General features: G+C 35.0%; 1 pseudogene; it reads left to right on the forward strand.

Moving 5' to 3' along the window:
- The first annotated feature begins 1,836 nt into the window (after window positions 1-1,836).
- On the forward strand, window positions 1,837-7,723 carry LOC120171994 (annotated as a pseudogene).
- The last annotated feature ends 6,871 nt before the right edge of the window (window positions 7,724-14,594 follow it).

The following is a 14,594-nucleotide window of genomic DNA, read 5'->3' on the forward strand; positions in this document are numbered from 1 at the left end:
TTTACGCAAAACAACACGACGAACTGATTATGAAGACTCCTACTTTTGATGTAATAAAACACGTGGATAGCAAGTAAGTGGATAAAATTCTTAAAATAAACAGAGGAATTTAGTATTGTTAATTTAAATGTGAGCAATTAAGGACAATAAATGGCAACATTCACTTTTTCTTGTGTTTTATTAATATAATTATAAAATTTACTCTCAATATTTACACATCCTTTTATTTGATACTAATTTAAAAATAGTAATAAATTTAACTTTTAATATTTACAAATTATGTTAAATTGATCTTAAACAATATATGAATAAAAATATATTTCAAGAAAAAAAATGAAAAAATAAATAAACTTTAAAATGTTTTATAAGATATTCACTTTTTATTTAAACACATTATCATTTAATTCAAACTTCAACCTAAAGTTAACTTCATAATTAGAAATTAAATTTATTTTTATTACATAATATTTTTTACATTTATTACATAATATTTCTAAACATTATTATATTTTAGAAATTTCTTTAATGTATAATTAATTACATTTAAAATATTTTTTTAGTTCTTTTACAAAATATAATCACCCCTTTCTGTATAAATTTTGATTTCATTAAGCAAGAATATGTATTAATCAGTCTTATTAAAAGAAATCGAAATTTAACTTTTTTTATACATTATTATTTTATTATCGCGTTCGAATAAAAAGTGAATATTTTATTAAAAAGTCCTGAATCTATAATTATACTAATAAAAATAGGATAAATAGATAAAAAAAAGTAAACATTTTTACCTATTGTTCTCATGTTCACTTTGATATATACAAGACTAAATTACTTTACTTATTTTAAGAAACTCGATTTGATCACTGTCAAAATTGAAAAAAAAATACCTAGTAAATTTTGTACGAATAAAATTTATTTCACAAAATTAATGCTAAATCTACGACTTTTTGTCACAATATCTGCTTCACAATTCGATTGTAATAAAGTGTACCAAAAAAAAAGTTAATTGGAATAAATACTTGAAGTAGCAAACAAACAAAATACTAAAGGACAAAAGTTACAGAAATAAATAAATAAAAATAATATATGTGTGAAAAATTATCTTAGATACTATATTTTTATTTAAAAATATTTTCAAAACTTTTTAAATTAAAATTATTATCTCGAAATAATACCTTATAAAAATGTTACAAATATATATTAAAAATCAAAATCCAGATATACAAAATAAAAATGTGTATTAAAAATAGTATTAGTAAATACCAAAAATAACAACGGTCTGTTAAACAAATAAAAATAGGAGTTAGTTTGATAATAAACATATGTAAATTAAAGATAATTAAATAATTTTTAGTGATAATAATTTGGAACATAGTAAAAATTGAACGATGAATAAACATTAAATTGAATAAGAATATATTTATGAGCATGATATATTGAAATTCCTGTTGTAGTAGTAAAACCAAAAAACAAAAATGTCAAATTGTGCTTAGTCCTTTTACTATGCTTACATTTAAAGTTTATTCGCTGATTCTCTTACTTTACAACGTTATTAATTAGTCCAAACAAGGAACAGTGTTAACTATCATCCTAAAATGCTGATGTCTTTAATTTGGATTAAATAATAACATTATAAAATTAGGGGATCAAATTGTCAAATTAAAGTGTATGGACTAAATATGAAATTGAAGAAACGTTTAGGGACGAGAGTTAAAATAGAACCAAAACAAACTATTCATTTGATTTTGATCTGAAAGAAATGCTTTTGGTTTGACCAATAGTGTAACACATGCATTATCAACCATTGCTATTCAGTTTTCTCTCTTTATATATACAATCGCTCAAGCACTCTTTTTATGCTGCTTTGCCCTTTACTTTTCCCTTCTATTCAGCTGAGTTCTCGAACTCAAAAACTCGGAAAAAACGACATTGTCAGGTTTTCGAGAACTTGAAAAGGGTAAAGAAATATAGAGAGAAAAAAGGGTCTTTACTCTTTTAGATCCATCGTTTCTTCTTTAACCCTCATATCTTCACCTTCGTCTTCAACTCAGCTTAACTCAATTCATTCAAGCTCTTTCCTTCCACTTCTTTTGAGCTTTGGTTTTTAGAGTTTCACAAATGGCTGAAGCAACTGAAACAAAGGCAATCCCAGAAGCTGAAAAGAATAAAGAACAAAGCTTGCCGTTTTACCAACTTTTCACTTTTGCTGACAAGTATGATTATTTGTTGATGATCACTGGTAGCTTGGGAGCTGTTATCCATGGTTCTTCAATGCCAGTTTTCTTCTTATTGTTCGGTGAAATGGTTAATGGATTTGGCAAAAACCAATCTGATTTGCTCAAAATGACTCATGAAGTTGCCAAGGTTTAACTTTTTCTCGTTCCTTCTTCATTTCACCAAGATACCAACTTTCTTTTATAGATCTAAGATATGTTGTCTTTTGGTTTTGTTTATGCAGTATGCACTCTATTTTGTGTATCTTGGTCTCATTGTCTGCCTATCATCCTATGCAGGTATATAAATTTTCTTTTCTGCTTCGTTTTTTAACCCTTTTTGTTTTAAATGTATGCAATCTTTGAAAGGAATGGTCAAGGCAAGCATTACAGGTGTTGAGTATTAATCTATGGGGTCATAACGGACCGATGGGTGCGTGCCCACATGGTCTTAAAAGGCTCTCTCTTTGTCCTTTTTTTTAATATGCAACATTATCTTTTAACCATAGTCCCATCTCTTCCGTTGTCAAAATACATTTGGTTGTTGCCGTTAACTTCCTCTGTTAAAAAAAGGGTTGATTTTTTTTAATGGTTTACAGAGATAGCGTGTTGGATGTACACTGGGGAAAGGCAAGTAAGCACATTGAGGAAGAAGTATTTGGAAGCTGTTTTGAAGCAAGATGTTGGCTTCTTTGACACTGATGCAAGAACTGGGGATATTGTTTTTAGTGTCTCAACTGATACTCTGCTTGTTCAAGATGCCATCAGTGAGAAGGTTGCTGTATCTTTTCCTTTTTAGTTTTTAGGCTTTCTGGGTTTGATCTGATGCTTAAATGTTGTTTCTTTTAGGTTGGGAACTTTATACATTATCTGTCAACTTTCCTGGCTGGTTTGGTGGTTGGTTTTGTATCAGCATGGAAGTTGGCCCTACTGAGTGTGGCAGCGATCCCCGGAATCGCCTTTGCCGGTGGCTTATATGCTTATACTTTGACCGGTCTCACTTCGAAGAGCCGGGAATCCTATGCCAATGCCGGCATTATTGCCGAACAGGTGAGCCTTTTTGGCCTTTTAAAAGCATCATAAACTTCCAGTTATAGATAATCAGCATAAAGTGTATGTTGGTTTGTGGACTCTCTGTCTACATGTTTTGTGTTAATGAAGTCTTGTTAGGCCATCTTCAAGTCTTCGAAACTCGAGGAAGTCGCTTTTTATCGAACTTGATTATCTCATACTTAACATGTTGTCTGAGAGTTTAATCTCCTGGACAGTCTATTGCACAAGTTCGTACTGTTTACTCGTATGTTGGTGAGAGCAAGGCCCTTAATTCCTACTCGGATGCGATACAAAACACTCTAAAACTTGGATACAAGGCTGGAATGGCAAAGGGTTTGGGGCTCGGCTGCACATACGGCATAGCCTGTATGTCTTGGGCACTTGTTTTTTTGGTATGCCGGTGTTTTTATCCGGAATGGACAAACTGATGGAGGCAAGGCTTTTACCGCAATTTTCTCGGCCATTGTTGGTGGCATGTAAGATCTTAAACTCATGTTATCGTATCTCCTGTGGTTAAAGGTGAAACAAGCTTTGCCATGGATGAAATTGTTTATAAAGTTTACCCTTGCAGGAGTTTGGGGCAGTCATTTTCAAATCTCGGGGCATTCAGTAAAGGAAAAGCAGCTGGTTACAGATTGATGGAGATTATCAATCAAAAGCCCTCCATAATCCAAGACCATTTGGATGCAAAAGTACTGCCTGAGGTTAATGGCAATATAGAATTCAAGGATGTCACTTTCTGCTACCCATCAAGACCGGATGTTATCATTTTTAGCAATTTCTCAATTTTCTTTCCAGCAGGAAAGACGGTTGCCGTTGTTGGAGGTAGTGGTTCCGGGAAGAGTACTGTTGTTCGCTGATTGAGAGGTTCTATGATCCTAACCAGGGTAATTAAGAGACTTTTTCCGTGTTCAAAGAATGATAATGTTTGCCCGTCGGATTATAGAGTTGATGTGTATGTTTTTTCGGCTGAGCAGGACAGGTTTTGTTGGATGATGTCGACATAAAGACAATGCAACTGAAATGGTTACGCGACCAGATTGGACTGGTGAATCAAGAACCTGCTCTCTTTGCAACGACGATCCTTGAGAACATACTATATGGAAAACCCGATGCAACGATGGATGAAGTGGAGGCTGCTGCTTGTGCAGCAAATGCTCACAGCTTCATTACTCTACTTCCAAATGGATATAACACTCAGGTCTCTTCGAGTTTAATATTCTAGTTCGAATTTCAACTCTTGGCTCCATGACAATATGTGTTGCAATCTGTTTTGTGTGCCTTAATGCGAAATTCAGGTGGGAGAGCGAGGAGTCCAACTCTCCGGTGGCCAAAAACAGCGAATAGCAATTGCTAGAGCCATGTTGAAGAACCCTAAGATTTTGCTTCTTGATGAAGAACAAGCGCACTCGATGCTGGCTCTGAGAGTATTGTTCAGGAAGCTCTTGATCGACTCATGGTCGGGAGAACAACTGTGGTTGTCGCGCATCGACTTTCCACGATAAGGAACGTGGATTCAATAGCTGTTATACAACAAGGGCAAGTTGTCGAGACCGGAGCACATGAAGAATTGATTACAAAGGCAGGGGCGTATGCTTCATTAATTAGATTCCAAGAAATGGTGGGAAACAGGGATTTTTCTAACCCGTCGACTCGCCGTTCACGTTCGTCACGTCTAAGTCATTCACTGTCAACCAAGTCTTTAAGCCTCCGGTCTGGTAGTTTGCGGAACTTGAGCTATTCATACAGTACTGGCACTGATGGCCAGATAGAGATGATCTCAAATGCTGAAACAGAACGGAAAAACCCTGCACCACATGGCTACTTCTGTCGGCTTCTCAAGCTAAATGCTCCGGAATGGCCCTATTCAATCATGGGAGCTGTTGGTTCAGTGCTTTCCGGTTTTATCGGACCTACTTTTGCCATCGTGATGAGCAATATGATTGAGGTCTTCTACTATACAAATCCTACCTCTATGGAAAGAAAGACTAAAGAATACGTTTTCATCTACATAGGAGCCGGTCTATATGCCGTCGTTGCATATTTGATTCAGCATTATTTCTTCAGTATCATGGGAGAAAACCTCACAACAAGGGTTAGGCGGATGATGCTCGGAGGTACAAATTCACAACTACAAATCGCCTAACATTTTAATAGCATGCTTGTCAATTTTATGCTGTTTTTCTTCTGAATTCAGCAATTCTAAGGAACGAAGTCGGATGGTTCGATGAGGAAGAGCACAATTCGAGCCTTCTTGCAGCCAAATTGGCAATCGATGCAACAGACTTAAAATCCGCCATAGCCGAGAGGATCTCGGTGATACTGCAGAACATGACTTCACTACTCACCTCGTCATTGTCGCCTTCATAGTGGAATGGAGGGTCTCTCTTCTCATCCTAGGCACCTTCCCTCTTCTAGTCCTTGCAAACTTCGCTCAGGTAAATCTCTTCCCATGATGATTCCACCATTTTTGTCAACCAATTCAATCCAAGTTCATCATTTCTCCAGTAAAAAGTTTGAATCTTTCTCATTAAACGACAACGTAAGAAAATCCAACATGGCTCATCTCGACTTCTCTGCACATGTTTCCTCCAAGTGAGCAATAAAATAATAAAGATTCCATACTTCTGAGAAAGTGTTCTTCCCATAAGTCAACATTTTCGACTTGTTTAATCTGCAACGACGCTGCAGATCACAGTGTAAATTAGTTTTTTTTTTAATTTCAGCTTTTAGAAAACTAACTTATTAAAAGGGAAAAACTACTTCTTGGAACCTGAGCATTGCTGTGTATTATATGCCAATAAATATATATGAAAGTTTCAAGAGATTCTTTCCCCGTGGTTCATATAATTCCTGATCTTTTATGCATTTTGAGGTCTTTTTCTGAATGTTTTGTTTTTATTTCCCCAGTGTGTCAGATTTTGACAGTAAAACAGTGAGAAAGTTACCATGTGAAGGACTTTCTAGTAAAATGTGTCGAAAATGAATATTTTATGGAAATTAAAGAGTTTGAATAACAGTTAATAACTGATTGTTATCTGAAATGTCTTGGATTTCTTGGAAATTTGATGTATTTTATTTTGGACTGTAGCAACTTTCTCTCAAAGGGTTTGCCGGTGACACGGCGAAGGCGCATGCAAAGACGAGCATGATTGCAGGCGAAGGTGTAAGCAATATTCGAACGGTTGCGGCCTTCAACGCCCAAAACAAGATCCTTTCCCTGTTTTGCCATGAACTCCGGGTTCCGCAGATGCGAAGCCTCCGCCGCAGTCAAACTTCGGGCTTTCTTTTCGGCCTCTCTCAATTTGCTCTTTATGCTTCCGAAGCTATCATACTTTGGTATGGTGCTCACCTTGTCAACGAAGGGGTCTCAACATTCTCTAAGGTGATCAAGGTTTTCGTGGTATTAGTGGTCACTGCGAATTCCGTTGCAGAAACGGTTAGTCTTGCTCCTGAAATTGTCAGGGGAGGTGAAGCTGTTGGTTCGGTGTTCTCGATTCTAGACCGTTCAACCAGGATTGACCCCGATGATCCGGAGGCAGATCCGGTTGAAACAATTCGTGGAGAAATTGAACTCAGGCATGTTGATTTTGCATATCCTTCACGACCTGATGTCAGTGTGTTCAAAGACCTTAACCTCCGTATCCGTGCCAGCCAAAGCCAAGCACTTGTTGGGGTCAGTGGCTCCGGCAAAAGTTCAGTCATTGCCTTGATCGAACGATTCTACGATCCTACAGCCGGAAAGGTTATGATTGATGGAAAAGATATCCGGAGATTGAACTTGAAATCTCTCAGGCTTAAAATTGGATTGGTGCAACAAGAACCGGTCCTCTTTGCTGCCAGCATTTTCGATAATATTGCTTATGGCAAAGAAGGAGCAACCGAAGCTGAAGTAATCGAAGCAGCTCGGTCAGCTAATGTGCACGGTTTTGTTAGTGCATTTCCTGAAGGGTACAAAACACCAGTTGGCGAGAGAGGGGTTCAGCTCTCCGGAGGTCAGAAGCAAAGAATCGCGATCGCAAGGGCTGTGCTTAAGGACCCAACAATACTACTACTCGACGAGGCGACAAGTTCACTTGATGCGGAGTCGGAGTGTGTGTTACAAGAAGCACTCGAAAGGCTAATGAGGGGCCGCACCACTGTGCTCGTGGCTCACCGTCTCTCAACAATAAGAAACGTCGACAGTATTGCAGTAGTGCAAGACGGACGAATCGTGGAACAAGGCAGCCACTCCGAATTGATTAGCCGACCCGAAGGAGCCTATTCGAGGCTGTTGCAACTGCAACACCATCACATATGAAAAAAGTCACTTTTTTAAAAAAAAATCATGGCTTTGTAGGGGTGGTGATATTCGTTTGGGGGACCCTTTAACCTTTTTTGTGTTCCATCTTTCTGTGTTTGAAATGATGATAGTTGTAGATAGCGTGGGAGACTGAATCTTAAGAACTTTTGCCTCATTTTCCAATGTTAAATTATTGATATCTTCTTTCTTGTAAACTGCAAACCACTTTATCATGAGCTTCCCATTGCATGTGCCTGGTGAAAGAGTTTGAGTTCTACATCAGGCCACCTCTTTCTATGGCTGAAGCTATGTTATTCGAATGATTGTGATAATACATGCGTCAAAAATATAAAGTGTGGAAGACGACTACTTGATGAAAAATACTCATTTGAGCAGGTTTTTGAGTCCACTACAAAATGTAGGCCATCTCTTTAAACTTGAATTCATTTATTAAAAAAAAAGTCTCAATCCCCATTTTTTTAAAATAAAAAATAAAGAATGGGTAATGATTATGGAATTCACTAAAAGTTGCATTTTGCTGTACTTGAAACTGTGAAGGGCCCTATGAAACTTTTACAGTTCAATAATGGGTGGCAAAGGACAAGAAATGGAGGGGTTGTTTTCAGTTCTGAGTCTGAATCTGATGGAAACAGAAAATTCAAGGCCATGGAAATGGGTGGGGTCTTAGATTTTTATGCAGACACAGATGATGATGCATCACTGTCAACATGTCTTATGCCCTACCCTTTCATCATACACATACATGCCCCTCCAGTCCTTTTTTTTACCAAGATTATGTTAATCCAATGTATCTTGAGATATTAGAATGAAAATTTTACATTCCAACTTTAAAGATAATATTATTGAAAGGAACAAATATCTATGGATCATAAAACAGATAGAGTAATGGTGGATCCCTAGTCTACAAATGTTGACTAGAATAGGGATCATTTTCTGAAATATTGAGTTGAATCCCATCAATGTTTTGTTCTTGATTCAGGTCCCTGTATCACCTATCGTTTTGGCCAATATTAATGGACTTCTTCCCATGAGGAATTGATTCTCAAGTTGGCAGATGTGGGTGGGGCTTCTCCTTGACTCAATTACCAAAAGTTCGTCAAATTTTCTTGGTCAAATTATAGCTTTGGTCCTTGAGAATTCTTGAGATTGCTATCTGTAGTTGAACATCCAACCAAAGTCCAAAGCTTTCATCATTAATGGCTCAAAATTAAACTTGAGTAAAAAAAATACCCATTTACTGTCTAACTTGACTACAACCTGCCTTGCTTCATAATTTCAAGCTTGAACGAGTCCCTCATAGGTACCCCAAACTCCTATTATAGAATAGGGTAAAGTACACAAATCATCCTTAAGTGTAGGGCGTTGCATTGTTGAATCCCCAGTTATTAAGAGTTATAAAATGATGTTTCGATAATTAGATGTTATTTTGTTGAGTCCCCATTATTAACAATTATAAAATTATCACTAGACAATTCATATGTTTTAAACTATTTATTTTCCCGTTAAAAAATTGACGATTGTCTGAGCTGGACGTTAACTTGCTAACTGAGATAAGATAAAAAATCATATTTTAATGATATCTACTAGCACCACAGTTACTTTCAAGCACTGACTCGACAATATAATGTTTCGACTTTCAAGAACTGCCTCGACGACATAATATAAATAGAGAGTCGATCCATAAAATACAACTCAAACGATTCTTTGATCATATTTTATCAAATCCTAACAATAGGCTAATGTCTAACTCATACAATCGTCAATTTTTTAGTGAAAAATGATGAGATTGAAACATATGAATAGTTAGGTAATTATTTTATAACTTTTAAAAGTTGAGGGACTCAACAAAACAATGTCTTCTAATCAAAGAACCATTTTATAACTTTTTAATAATCGGGAATCTAAAAAATCAATACTTTATAGTCGATTTTGTCTATTTTGTCCTATAAAATATTATTCATATGTTATTAAAAAATAGATAAACTATTGCTTTAATCACTAAATTATGAGATCAATTTATTCTAATCACTAAATAAAAAATTATCAATTAGATCATTAACATTTTATTTTGATGTCAATCAATCACTTATCCACCACACTAAATTAAGTAATTGCTTTATAGTTGACAAAGATTATATTTAGATTAAACTGCGCTTAATACAAGTTTTTTTTTTAATATTTGTTAAACTAAATTCAATATTTTATTATCATTTTGTATTTTTATAATTACTTATATATAATCATTAAATTAATTTCTAATATAATTAATATTTTTTAAAATTATATATTATATAATAATATACTTTTATTATAAATATAAAAGTTTAAAATTATTGTTTTTAAATTATTTCAATGATTACATATATGCAATTATGAAATAAAAATAGTTGAAAACTATTACATTGAGTTTAAAAATATAAAGTCTTGTATCAAATATAGTTTAACCTAAATATATTTTTTGTCAACTATATAACAATTATTTAGTTTGGTACAATGACTAAGTATCAGTCTAAGTCTCAAGTCTTAGGTTTTATCCCTTCCAAACATAATACATATTTTCTTAATAATTTTTGAATTAACTATAATTTAACTTAAATATAATTTATTTCCACCATGAAACAAATATTCAGTTCGGTTTAACAATTAAGTGTTGGAGTGTTAGGTTTTGGGTTTGATCCATTCCAAACTCAATCCATATTTTTCTTAATTTTCTATTATAAGATAATTACATATATCATTATCTTATTAGATGGTTAAATTTATTAAATGATTTCCAAATAAAAATTAAATTAAATTAATAAAATAAGTAAATTATGATGACTAAATTCATTATCATCCAAAGTAAAAATGATATAAATCATTAACTCCTTTATTAGCTAACAAAAACTTAGAAGTCAAGGACTTGATTGATTTACCAAAATGAAATATTAATGTCACACCCTAATTTTTCAATATTAATTTTATTGTTTTAATTGAGGAACTAAATTGAATAATTTTGAAGATTTCAGAGTCAAATTTGAAAGCTTAAGAAGTTCAGGGACTATTCCCATAATTTCTCCATAGCATATTTGAATAAAAAAATTAAAAACCCCAAACCCTATTTTTCATGGGTGTAAGTGAACTCATGTAATCCTTAACCCTAAACTACACCCCATCGATCATCGCCTTAATCCCCCGTCGTTCGACCGTCCCAACTCGTGCCGCCACCGCCATTCGGTTCATCGTTGACCGACGAACAAAATCCCCATATTCCTCCACCGAAAGAGGCACCGATCGTCACGAATAAATCGTCAAAGTTTCATCGGATTTCCCTTGATTTCAGCCGATCGAGACATCGCCTCGCCTCACCGCCGCGCCCATTAGCCTCGTCGTCATTGTGCGCACAAAACCCGTCCAGTGCAATGCGTCGTCGTTGCCTCCATCGTCGTTCATCGTAGGGGTAAGTTCCCGATTTAATTTTGAAAACTTTGATGTATTATTGCTACGAATTGGGATTGATTATTGGTTAATTTGAGTATGTGGATGATCAGGGAAGAATCGACCTACATCCCGACCTCCGTTACCGCCGCATGTGACGCCATGCGTCGGCAACGCGCGTAGGGGTCATCCCCAGCTCTGGTTTCTTCTAGAATCGGTCCAACCGATTTGGATCGGCCCGAACCGACCAACCCAGTCAAACCGGGTCTGTTTGACTCGATCAAGTCAACTCGTTCTGAGCCAACCCGTCTGAGTCAACCTGTTGACTTTGACCGTTAACTTTGACAGTTGACTTTGGCCGTTAACCCGAAAAGTCAAAATTTTTGAAAAGACAATTTATGTTTTTCGACGTCCTAAGTTCGAATCCGAAGTTCGTTTTTCCAAATTCACACCTAATAAGCCATTTTTCAGTGTTTTATCTTCGGAGGTCTTTCGATTAAGTTCATGTTCTTACGTAAATTCGGTTGTTATGTATCCGAGGAATTATTGGACATTGAAGTCAAGTTCCAAAGTGGTCGAATGAAGTTTAAATGTTCGATCGGTGGAGCACAGAAATCGAGGTAATACAATACTACCTTATGCATGCTTTATGGAACATGTTGGAATTTGTAGATACATGGATGAATATGATTGGTCTCATCTGTATAGTAAATTATTCCTAAATTCGATCCGAATATGATAAAAAGTTGGTAACTGAATATGACTAAGATGACTCGTATAAGAAATTGGGAGACCGATAGGAATTTAACTACAAGTTATGTGATTAAGTGGTAAAGTAATCAACCCTAGGATTTGTAAATTCTGATTTTCCTCATTAACGGTTAAATACCAATGGTATTTGGATAAAATTATGAAAATACTTCGGTTGGGTAAAATTACAAAAATACCCTTATAGGGTAAAATTATGAAAACACCCCTGAGTTGTAAAAATAGTATGTATTGATCCTGATAGTAGAATTACCCCCCAAGAATATGTATTTCGACCCAATAAAATTTATGACGCAACTGTTAACTCCTAATTTATCTGGAAAATATATTTTAATTAGTTTTGAACCTCAGAGAAAGCATAAGGCTTATAAACTTCAATTCTTGATTAAACACTTGAAGCCTAAGTTATCAGAAGTAATGCCACTGACAGAATTGAATGAAATGATGATTATACCCTTAAAGTAAAAAAAAAAGACTATAGATGACTATGATAATGGATAACTATGGATCGATTTGATTACTAAATGACCTAAGTACCCTTAATGACCTAGGATTAAGTGAGTAACTTGGATAAGTCTGGAAACGTTGATGAACTTACATGATGTACTATCCCTAAGGGTTATAAACCACAAATCAAGCTCGTTGATATCTATCGATATCGTTGCAATACAGAAGTGAAATAAATACCATTGGAATTACTTATTTGCCTCTCTAAGATCCAATCAGTGAAGATTCTGAAGATGATCAGTTCGACAAAAGTTGTCAGTATTAATGTGCGAATACCCTTGAAGTGCAATGATTTGCCGGTTGACATGTATCACAGTGCAGGAAGTTATTCAGTTCGAGTTAACTCGATATTCTGATAAATCGACATGAATCTTAAATACCATGAATCATCGTTATTCTCTTATCAGATTAAATTACTAATAATTCTCTAAGAACCTAATGTCTAAAATGCTCCTGATTTGCCTAGATAATAGGAACACTCATGTTATGTCTAAATCCTTAATAATTCTACTGTAAAAGATTCTGAATATCTTCCTGATACTCAATTGCCTACGAAAAATTTATGAATATTGTATGATCTTGATAAATCACTTCCCGATTGAATGATGAATTAGTTAGCTATCAAACTCCCCTCTTGTATAGGGATCTTGATTCTGAAATCCTATTAAATTACAAAAGTTTCATGATTCCCTACCTAATAAATACCAAGTATCTCCGAATAGTATCTGGATCCTCTAGTGTGTTCCCTATGTGCTACACGACTATTTTATCTTCATTGAAATATGTTTCATTGAAAATTATAATTTACTGGTTGATGGTTTATGGACTATGGCTGAATGATACATGTTATTTGAATATTTTTTTTCACTAGAAATATGATTATGCCGAATATAGATCATGGAAATTATTGTTTATTATGTGAACCATTTTATTGAAACATTTTTTTGGGTAGGCTAGAGAATATAGGTTTAGCTCTTATCAAGCTGGTAAATCCTTACGGACCTAATGCGACCCTTAGGTTGGCTCTGAGGCCCCGAGAACTTTATTGGGTAGGCTCTTAGGCCCCAAGATGTTCTCTTAGGTTGGCTCCTTACATCCAATGGGTATAACGTAAGCCCTATAGATGCAGTTCTGGAGAACTACATATGGTGTGCGGGTGGAGGGTAGTTATGTGGTTTATTTCATTGTCACACTTACGAGATTTTACTGGATCATGATCCAGATATTACTGTTACTGTTAAATATGATTTCTATTGGATATTGTATGGGTAGGATTCTGGAGTATAGAGGTTCATCTCTGATAGCGCTGGTAAATCCTTACGAACCTAAGGTGACCCTTGGGTAGGCTTCGAGGCCCCATGAAACTTTCTTGGGTAAGCTCTCGGGCCCCAAGGCATTCCCTTAGGGTGGCTCCCTTTGTTGTGTGCTTAGGGTAAGTCCTTATGGATGTAATTCTGGGGAACTGCATAACGATGTTCGGCTGGAGGGTTCTAATATGGTTTTAAAAATATGTTCTAAATTGTTACTGGTTTTGGTTGGAACATACTAGACATCCTATTCCAATCCCCTGAAAGCACGGTACTCTGAATGTTTCTATTAACTGAAATCTTCATGGCTTTTACTTGAAGAAATAACTGTGGAATCGTAGCTCAACCTGAAAACCTGTAGACATCTGAATCAACAAGAAAATGTTACGGATTTTCATTTATCTGCATGTTCTTTAACCTCATTTGGTAGTTCTGTATTACTGAGCTTCCCAAAGCTCACTCTTTTACTCACCATTTTAGGTTAAAAGGATCAAATCAGTGCATCTATCGACTTCAGTAAGGGAGTTCCATCGGCGTTGCTTGCGGAGTACGATGCATGTGTTAGGGGCATGTAGGTGGTATTCCGTTTTTATATTCGAGTCTGAAAGTGTATGATTTTAATTTTTTTTGTAATATATGAATGGTTTTCCAAACTTGTTTTTTTATTATAAATTGTTTTATGATTTTACACATTTTAAAAGAAATTTTAAATTTATTCGAGATTTTTACCATGGGTCGAACTGGTAGCCCTAATGTGACACCTCAGATCGGATTGGGCCGATCTGTGGGTGTTAGAATTAATAACATAATTAATATTTTTTATTTAGTGATTAGGATAGAATCAATCCCATAATTTATTATTTAACTAATAATTTATTCTAAAAATTAATATTTTGATAAATATATTTGTTTAAAATTTAGTTTATAAATTATTATTTTTAATAGTCTAAAGTGATTGTAAGATAATATTTATTTAAAACATTTATTAAGTATTTATATTACACACTCTAAAAACATAATTTTTGA

Source organism: Hibiscus syriacus, unplaced genomic scaffold (genome assembly GCF_006381635.1).
Source record: "Hibiscus syriacus cultivar Baekdansim isolate YM2019G1 unplaced genomic scaffold, ASM638163v2 tig00111841_pilon, whole genome shotgun sequence".
NCBI lineage: Eukaryota > Viridiplantae > Streptophyta > Magnoliopsida > Malvales > Malvaceae > Hibiscus > Hibiscus syriacus.